Here is a 10,948-nt window from a genome sequence, read left to right on the forward strand (position 1 = left end):
GATTGATCGTTATTCATATTTTATTAAAACTTTTTGATGCCTCTTCAACCTATACTATCCTATGTCTTGAACAACACTGTACGATACGCTTACTAATACACATACATCAGCGTTTCTTCCGCCAAAAATTGGATTCGGCGTAACGATAATAGCATAAAGAGCGTAAAATAACTAGGCGAAAGCTGATACTTAAATAAAACGATGTGATTGGTCGGCGTAAGTTACGCTTACGCAAGTTACGCCGCATGTGACGGCACCCTGAATGTATCAATCCACCCGACATCCAACGACAGTTAATAGGAGGTCTTTAATAACCAGACTCCCTATAGTGGTAACCACCGACGTGAGATATAAAATTTTTTCCCGCCTCGCACCACGTGGCGAACGAAATATTTAGGCAAGAGGTATGCCGATTGAACATTCGCCAACAAGACTAGTCAAAGGAAGCAACACAGAGCACACGACGTCCGTCGAGGAAAAACCATTCGACAACCCTTATCCGAAAGCTATGAATAACGACGGAGAGGGATCAAAAAGCGCAAACATCGACGCAGTCCAGGCAGTGCGCTTACCACCATTTTGGAAAGACAATCCGGCATTATGATTCGCAAAAGCCGAAGCAGCTTTTGCAATACACCGAATAACAAGTGACGAATCAAAATTTCGCTACATAATACTCAATGCTGATCAATCCGTTCTTCCCTTCGTGGCGGATTTGATAACTAACCCACCTGAGCAAGAAAAATACCAAACCTTGAAAGATCGCATATGCTCGATACTGGGAGAGACAAGTGCAACGAAGATCAGAAGACTTTTAGGCTCACATGAACTAGAAGACGAGAAACCCTCCATCTTCCTACAACGTCTACGGAATACGGCAGCAGGTCAGGTAACGGATGAAATTCTAAAATCTATATGGAACAACTCCCAGAAAGTGTGCGTACTATCCTGGCAATTAGCGAAGTTCAAGATTTAGCAAAGCTAGCGGCCCAGGCAGATAAGATGGTAGAAATGGCCAGACCAGCAGCGACAGCAATCTAGACTATCACCGAAAAACAGACAGACGCAGACAACCAGATCCTGCAGGAGATTGCAGAACTAAGGAGACAAGTCAAGAAACTCTCCGTAAGAGATAAATATAGACGACGCAGTAAATCGCGAGGACATTCCAGCGACCGAGAACGAGCAGACAACCGCAAACGTTCACATCACCGTCAAGACCGCGAAGGTAACGCCGAGTACTGCTATTATCACAACAGATTCGGCGACAAAGCGTTTAGATGCGCACAACCTTGCACATTTAATAAGCCGAAGGCGGTGGAAAACTAAACCCGCCGTCGCGAGTACAGGCGGTCGTCGACGGGGTGGTTAGAAATAATAAACGCCTGGCAATAACCGACAAGAAGAATGGCATTACGTACCTTATAGACACGGGAGCAGACATCTCAATAATCTCGAAGAGGATGATGAGAGGAAAGCTCACACCCGTAGATTTTCAACTGTTCGCAGCAAACAACACAATCATAAATACTTACGGCAGCAGCTCACGAATAGTAGATTTAGGACTACGACGCTCATTTAGATGGCAGTTCATCATAGCTGATGTCCGACAGCCGATCATAGGCGCAGACTTCCTGGCGCACCACGGGATTCTACCGGATCTAAAGAACAGAAGACTGGTCGACGAACAGACTCTACTGAGTACCAAAGCAAGGATAACCACAGGGAAACAGCCCACCGTTGCCACAATAGACAAAGGATGCAAAGTCAAGGAACTCTTACGCAGGTACATCGAAATCACACGTCCTACAGCGCTCAAGAAGACCGTACACGATGTGAGGCATCATATTGTGACCAAGGGACCACCATTGGCAGAAAGACCACGCAGACTGCCCCCAGAAAAGTACGCAGCCGCGAAACGAGAGTTCGAGACGATGTTGCCACAAGGAATATGTCGCTCCTCTTCATCACAATGGGCAAGTCCGTTACACCTAGTACGTAAAAGCAACGGAGACCGTGCGGAGATTTTCGTAAATTGAACAGTGTGACGATCATGGATAAGTATCCTCTACCTCACATATAGGACTTTACATACCACTTAGCTGGATGCACCGTTTTCTCCAAAATAGATCTTGTGAAAGCATACTTTCAGATTCCAGTAGCGGAAGAAGATTGCCATAAAACTGCAATAACTACACCATTCGGATTGTATGAATTTTACAGAATGCCATTTGGTTTGCGAAACGCAACGCAAACTTTCCAAAGATTTATTGACACAGTTCTAAGAGGAATCGACTTTTGTCACGGCTATATCGACGATCTGTTGGTAGCATATCAAGAGACGAAGAGGAACACCGAAGACATCTCGAGCAAATATTTCAACGTTTAAAGGAGCACGGACTATCTATCAACGTGACAAAAAGCGAATTTGCGGAAAAAGAGGTCGAATATCTCGGATACACAGTCAACAAAGAAGGAATACGTCCGACGAACGATAGAGTAAAAGCCATCGTTGATTTCAAGAAGCCGAACAATATAAAAGAGCTTAGGAGATATCTTGGGATCATCAACTTCTATCACAGATTCATCAAAAATGCAGCAGCCATTCTAGCTCCATTAAACGGATACCTGACAGGAGCGAAGAAACGCGACAAGCGGCCAATAGAGTGGACTACACACGCAGAGGAAGTCTTTCATGAAAGTAAAAGACGTTTAGCAGAGACTACCCTACTGGTTCATCCACGAGGAAACGCCAAACTACTCCTCAGAACAGACGCTTTCAACGTAGCCATGGGAGCGGTATTGGAGCAGTATCAAGAGGGAGAATACAAGCCATTAGGATTCTTCTCTAAGAAGTTATCTGAGGCACAACAAAACTATAGCACATACGACAGAGAACTCCTAGCAATTTATTCCGCATTAAAATTCTTTCAACACATGGCAGAAGGACGAAACGTAGTTGTGCTAACGGATCACAAACCACTACAATACGCGTTCTCACAAGCTTCTAATAAAGCCTCTGAACGGCAAAGGAGACAATTAGACTTTATAAGTCAGATTACTACTAATATTGTCCATATTGCAGGGCATGAAAACCAGGTAGCGGATGCACTGTCACGAGTAGAAGCAGTCAACCTACCAGTTATCGTCACAACAGACGAACTTTACGAGGAACAGCAGAAAGACGAGGAACTCAGAGCTCTACTGGAGACTGAGACATCACTCTCACTAAGGCCACTACGGTTAGACGGAGGAGACAAAACCATATACTGCAGTGTCGACAAGGAAATTCGAATATACGTACCGAGAGTATTACGGAAGCAAATTTTCGACAACATACATAATCTGTCACACTCAAGTGGAAGGACAACAAAGAAAACAATCGCACAAAGATTCGTTTGGCCAGGTATGCAGAAAGATATTGCTAATTGGGCCAAGACATGTTTACCGTGTCAGAGAGCGAAAGTCCACAGACACAATCACAGAATTCTAGAGAGAATTCCAGTCCCGGACGATAGGTTCCAACACGTACACCTAGACATCGTAGGACCGCTACCCAACTCTAAAGGAATGAGGTACTGTTTAACCATGATCGACAAGACAACAAGATGGCCGGAAGCTACACCAATAGCGGACACATCAGCGGACACTGTAACAGACGCATTTTTTAATACATGGATCGCACGATTCGGAGCACCATACATGATTACAACCGACAGAGGAGCGCAGTTCGAGTCAGCAATATTTGAAGCGATGGTCAAGCTAATAGGAAGTCGGAGAATCCGAACGACAGCGTATCACCCGCAGGCAAATGGGATGATCGAGCGATGGCATCGATCGCTCAAGGCAGCAATCATGTGTCACGGCACCACAGATTGGACTAACGTACTTCCTATGGTACTTTTAGGATTGCGAAACAGTTACAAGGACAACATTAAGACATCCGCAGCAGAGATGGTCTACGGAAAAACACTACAGGTACCCGGCGAATATTTCGCAGCCGAGGAACCCACAGGATGCCCGGACATGTTCCTGCAGAAACTACGCGAGCGAATGCGGCGAGTAGGACCGAAGCCCACAGCGCATCACATCAAACAAAAGGCCTTTGTTCACAAGGAGTTGGAGGACTGTACACATGTCTTCGTCAGGGTCGATCGAGCGACCAGATCCCTAGAACAACCATATGAAGGACCTTTTCCCATAATCAAAAGACTGACTGATTTTTTGTACAGGATCAACTACAAGGACCGATCGACTGAGATCAACATTGACAGATTGAAGCCGGCGTTCATTGAAAGGGCTAGGGAGAACCAACAACTACCTGAGGATAATTCCCTTCCAGAACCTTCGCCAGCTGAGACAGAGAAAGGACATCTTGCACGAAAAATTAGATTCGCGACTCCATGAACGGAGTCACTAAGGGGGGAGTGATTGTGGCGTCCCTCCATCTGGACAAAATACAGATGAATGGGTTTACGAACGCACTAGCGCCATCACATACCTCGCCCCGATCCACCAAAGACATAGAGGCACTCACTCTAGTGTGTCTCGTCGTCCGAAGCGGACGTAAGTTACCAAAGACTGAAACCATAGTTGTAAATTCCTTTGTTGTAAAATATATTTTTATAAAGACAAACTGAATGTATCAATCCACCCGGCATCCAACGACAGTTAATAGGAGGTCTTTAATAACCAAACTCCCTATATCGTAAGGTTGTAAGGTCGTAGTCGTAAAAAATTGACCAATCCCAGTTGAAGTTCAGGAGAATAATCAACTGTGATTGGTCAATTTCTTACGACTACGACCTTACAACCTTACGATACGACCAATGTAGACCCGGCTTTACTTGAGGGTCTCTAGAAGGAGTGCTAAGAATTTAGTACGGTTAGTACAATCTAGAGAATTCTCAGCGCTACTAAAGCGCTACCAATGCACGTATTGGTTAAAGCCACAGACTTCTATATAATATACTAGACTGCGAACTCTTTATATACTGGATTAAAGTCACTAGATATACAAAGCACCGCAATCATTCGCCATTTTGGCTCCAATAAGCGGTTCATTCAAATTATATATTTACATGACCCCTTAATGATAATGTATTTTTGGCAATTAATTTCAGCCATTTTTTGCATTTTTTGTTGTTATTTTCGCTTTTTGGGATGCGAAATAAACGAAAAACTTTTTCGCTTTGATCCTATAGCCTTTTACGCAACAACTTAAGCCTACGGCACACGGTACAATTTTTCGTACTGGATTTGATAAGATTTAGTAAAATATTAGAAATGCTGCATTCTGATTGGTGCATTTTTAGTATTTTACTAGATCTTATCAAATCCAGTACGAAAAATCGTACCGTGTGCCGTCGGCTTTAGTCACGAATGCTTCTCAGATTTCACATACAGGTTAGAAAATTGCACTTAAAGGGTGCGTTCCGAATTACGCATGAAGCGCGTAGACTGCATAGAAAATCGTTTCGATTTAACCAATGCGCGCATTGGTAGCGCTTTGGTAGCGCTGAAATTCTCTAGATTGTACTAACCGTACTAAATTCTTAGCACCCTTCCAGCGCATTGACTGCCTCTACTCTCGACTTGAGGCAGTTGATGCGTTGATGCGTTTATGCGATCTATGCATTCGTATTAAGTTAGCCGGAAATTTTTCAGCCAACCAAAAATCTCCTTATGGAATCGTTTGTATTTCGTATGAAGATGTTTGAAGTGTGATTAAAAACGTTTGTGAGTAATTAGAATAAGTATAAAAAATTAATCATTTTTACAGTATGTAGTTAGCCAACATAACTAAATATTAAAAATTCTCCTTATGAATCGTTTGTATTTCGTATGAAGAGTTTTGAAGTATAATTAAAAAGGTTTGTGAGTCATTCGTTTAATTTTAATTAAATTTTTTTATATTGTGAAGTTAGCTGGAAGCTATATAAAATGGACGCCATCCTGTGATTGGTCGATTTGCTTATGGTAAATACTAAAATTTTCTCATGTGTACTGACTTTAAGTGTAAGCAAAACGAGCAAATTTATCTCTTTTGTAACTTTTAATCCATGACTAATTTATTATTAATTCCGCATAATCGCATAATATATCATGGATCGTGGATAAGCGTAGATAATTGAAATATGTTTTTCTACCAATAAATAAGTAAATCTTTTATAATTGTTTTATAATGTAGTCATCATTCAGAAAATGATCACAATTTGTGATTATGTATTTAATTGTTATTTTATATTCGCTTTCAAATAATAAACTATATAATAATAAAATTTATATAAAAAGATGGTAATATATGTAATCCAATTAATCATAATTGACAAAATAACTTCTTGTGAAAAAATAAAAGTAAAAAATATAGAAGAATTTTTTTTATAGCTTGTATAAAAAATCAGTTTTATGCTGAGTATATTATAATTTTCTGGACTGTAGTAATATTTAATATATAATTTTTGCTATATAAATATATATTTCTGATATAAAATCTATTTCTACAGATAGTAAGATCGGCTTCGAAGCCTTCTGATATTCTGTGACATAACTCAGCCGATCTTACTATCTGTAGAAATAGATTTTATATCAGAAATATATATTTATATAGCAAAAATTATATATTAAATATTACTACAGTCCAGAAAATTATAATATACTCAGCATAAAACTGATTTTTTATACAAGCTATAAAAAAAATTCTTCTATATTTTTTACTTTTATTTTTTCACAAGAAGTTATTTTGTCAATTATGATTAATTGGATTACATATATTACCATCTTTTTATATAAATTTTATTATTATATAGTTTATTATTTGAAAGCGAATATAAAATAACAATTAAATACATAATCACAAATTGTGATCATTTTCTGAATGATGACTACATTATAAAACAATTATAAAAGATTTACTTATTTATTGGTAGAAAAACATATTTCAATTATCTACGCTTATCCACGATCCATGATATATTATGCGATTATGCGGAATTAATAATAAATTAGTCATGGATTAAAAGTTACAAAAGAGATAAATTTGCTCGTTTTGCTTACACTTAAAGGTCCATATTCTGAATCCTCTTTTATCAATAAAAGAGGATTCAGAATATGGACCAAAGTCAGTACACATGAAAAAATTTTAGTATTTATCATAAACAAATCGATCAATCACAGGACGGCGTCCATTTTATATAGCTTCCGGCTAACTTCACAATATAAAAAAATTTAATTAAAATTAAACGAATGACTCACAAACCTTTTTAATTATACTTCAAAACTCTTCATACGAAATACAAACGATTCATAAGGAGAATTTTTAATATTTAGTTATGTTGGCTAACTACATACTGTAAAAATGATTAATTTTTTATAATTATTCTAATTACTCACAAACGTTTTTAATCACACTTCAAACATCTTCATACGAAATACAAACGATTCCATAAGGAGATTTTTGGTTGGCTGAAAAATTTCCGGCTAACTTAATACGAATGATCTATGCGTTTTATGCGTTTTATGCGTAATTCGGAACGCAATAACAGATAACAGATTCTTTGTGACGATGGAAAAACAACAATTATATGAATTTCCAGTTTTAATTGAAGAAACTAATGAAATAATCTTTGTTTTTAAATAAAAATGATATGGAGAAAGCAAGCCAAGCTATATTAATATATTAATATATTAATATATTATTTTACCTTAATTTATTATTTTATTTTATTTATATTTATTATTTATTTATATTTATATTTATTATTATTAATATTTATTTATGTTTATATTTATTATTATTTATTTATATTTATTTATTCTTTATTTTATTTGTATTTATTATTTTATTCTATTTTTATTTATTTTTTTTTACTATTGTACCATTTTCAAATCGTATTAGCGCATAGAATGCACAGACACCGTTCCGAATAATTAAAGCGCTTCATGCACATTGATAAAACGGAACGATTTCGAAGCGCTGCGCAACAGTAATGTAGTCTATGCGTTACATGCGTAAATCGGAACGCACCCAAAGTGTACATACATACGTAACAAAAGTGTGCACTTGTATTTTTTGGCGTTATTTTGGCTCCAAATCCTTATAAATTGAGTCTTAGGCCGGTATTCATAGTCCGTTCTTATATTTAAGATCGTCTTAAGTTCATCTTTAGATATTGTATGTATCATTTCATTGGCTATGGATTATCTGAAGATGAACTAAAGACGATCTTAAATATAAGACCGGACTATGAATACCGGCCTTAGGGCTCCTGCACACAAGACGCGGCAACGCTTGCCGCGCGGCGGAAGTCGACGCGATAGCCAATCAGTAGATACATAACATCCACCGCGCGTCAAAGTTAAACTCAATCCAACTTTTGTATTGGCTTACCGCGTCGGCTTCCGCCGCGCGGCAAGTGTTGTCGCGTCCTGTGTGCAGGAGCCCTTAAGCGTCGTCTACAATGAGATTTTAAGGAGACTTAAGGCGTAAGATTTAAGAAATTGACCAATCACAGTCGAGTTTTCTCTTAATACTTGACTGTGATTGGTCAATTTCTTAAGTCTTACGCCTTAAGTCTCCTTAAAATCTCATTGTAGACGACGCTTTATGGATTGCGGTACCTTGTATATCTAGTGACTTTATACTGAATGTACCACAGACATCTATACTATATACTAGACCGCTAACTTGCGTCAAATACATGTCCACGAAATTTATGTACTAAATTCTCACGCATGCGTAACGTTGGTGGATAGCAGTCACGTTTGTGATTGGTTGATATTATGTACAATGTACATAAGTATGTAATTTGTGTATAAACTTACAGTTGAATATAAGTTATTTTTAAATAATATATAATGTTCTTCGTTTTTAATTAAAATTTATCACAGCCTTTAAAGATAAAATATATCAAAATATATTTAAAAGGTATATGATATATTTAAAATCAAGATTAAAAATATATATAGAAGATTAAAAATATATAAAGATTAAAAATATATGTATATAACATTTATATACAGGGTGAGTTTTAATGGTTGTGTCAATCTTTTTATCATGCGGGAGATTACCGATCGCAATTTTAATAAATTGATCGATACATAGATGTCAGTTAATTGGATCGACTGTATCGAAGGCTGAAATATAATGGCCCGTATTCAGAACGCGCTTATAAAGATGTTAATGCGTTGCTATCCAATAGAAGTATCTGTTTTATGTAAAACAGATACTTCTATTGGATAACAATGCACTAACATCTTTATAAGCGCGTTCTGAATACGGGCCAATGTGTACAATTAAAGCAAGTGAAAAGCTGAAATTATATAGTATGGATTTATTATTATTGTTAAAGCTACGCACTTATTATTATTATTATTATTATTATTATTATTATTATTAAATATATATTATTATATTTATTATTATTATTATTATTATTATTATTATTATTATTATTATTATTATTATTATTAAAGCTACGTATACATATTTACGTATAATATATTTAATATATTAAAGCAGTAAGAATACATATTTAAAAATTCAGTTCAAATTTAACACTTTAATGTTTTATGTAAAACTTTATTTCAAATTCCGCATTTATTTTTATGATAAAAATTTTTATTATTGTTATACGCTAAAGGTATGTAGTATTTCTGCCTTCTTGAAATAAAATCACGCAATTGTTCCACAAGAAATACATTCTTATGAAACAATTGCGTAATTTTATTTTAAGAAGGAAGAAAATTTTTTGCTGCATATTTTTAGCATATAAAACAATAAAAATTTATCATAAAAATAAATGCGGAATTTGAAATAAAGTTTTACATAAAACGTTAAAGTGTTAAATTTGAATTGAATTTTTAAATATGTATTTCTTCCGCTTTAATATATCGAATATGTATAATAATAAATCCCTAATTTGATCACAGTAAAATAATAATAATAATAATAATAATAAATATAATAACATATATATTTAATAATAATAATAATAAATGCGTAGCTTTAATAATAATAATAAATCCACACTACATAATTTCAGCTTTTAACTTGCTTTAATTGTACACATTATATTTCGGCCTTCGTTACGGTCAATTCAATTAACTGACATCTATGTATCAATCAATTTATTAAAATTGCGATCGGTAATCTCCCGTATGATAAAAAGATTGACACAACCATTAAAACTCACCCTGTATATATTTATATTTATTTTATTACAAAATTAAAAGTTTATAATGGAAAAAGTACAAAGTTTTAAAGTGAAAACTTAAATATTAGCTGGCTACAAGTGTCCACTATATTAGTTTTCCACCAATATTACGCATGCGCGACTGCCATATTACATGGTTTTCGGGGACACATTTTATGTACAAAATCAATGGGAGTTAGCGATCTAGTTATAGTATAGATATCTGTGGGATGTACCCAATTTTTATGTACAAAACTAGCGCATGCGCCAAATAAGCTGACATGAAATGTGGTTTTCTGCTAGCATGACGTATTTTATGATGTCATAAGGTTTACTATAGCATCTCGTAGCGCTAAGTGAACCAACCGTAGTGCTGCTACAAATGCTCTGCAGTACTTGTAGCGCTTACTGAACCGCAGTCTGTATATAGGCTGCGTTCGTTTTGACGCTTTCAGTGCTGAAAGCATCGTTCTATCTTTGTTTGATATTCGATGTGCAATAAAGACAAAGTGATGCTCACAGCGCGTGAGCGTGCAAAGCGAACACAGCCATAACATTCTTCATAAGCTTATTTGACGCATGCGCAGTACAGTACTTTTAGTACATACTTTTTCGAGACACGAATATAGGGCTAGTATGGCTGCGTTCCGATATTCACTGCCAGTACTGAGAATCTACAGTTTATGTCACGCATACTATAGATTTTCAGTACTGGCAGTGAATATCGGAACGCAGCCTAAATAAGGAGTTAGGCT

This window comes from Camponotus vicinus, unplaced genomic scaffold (assembly GCF_025532165.1).
Source record: "Camponotus vicinus isolate PSW18456_S1 unplaced genomic scaffold, iyCamVici1.0 SCAF_2, whole genome shotgun sequence".
Taxonomy (NCBI): Eukaryota; Metazoa; Arthropoda; class Insecta; order Hymenoptera; family Formicidae; genus Camponotus; species Camponotus vicinus.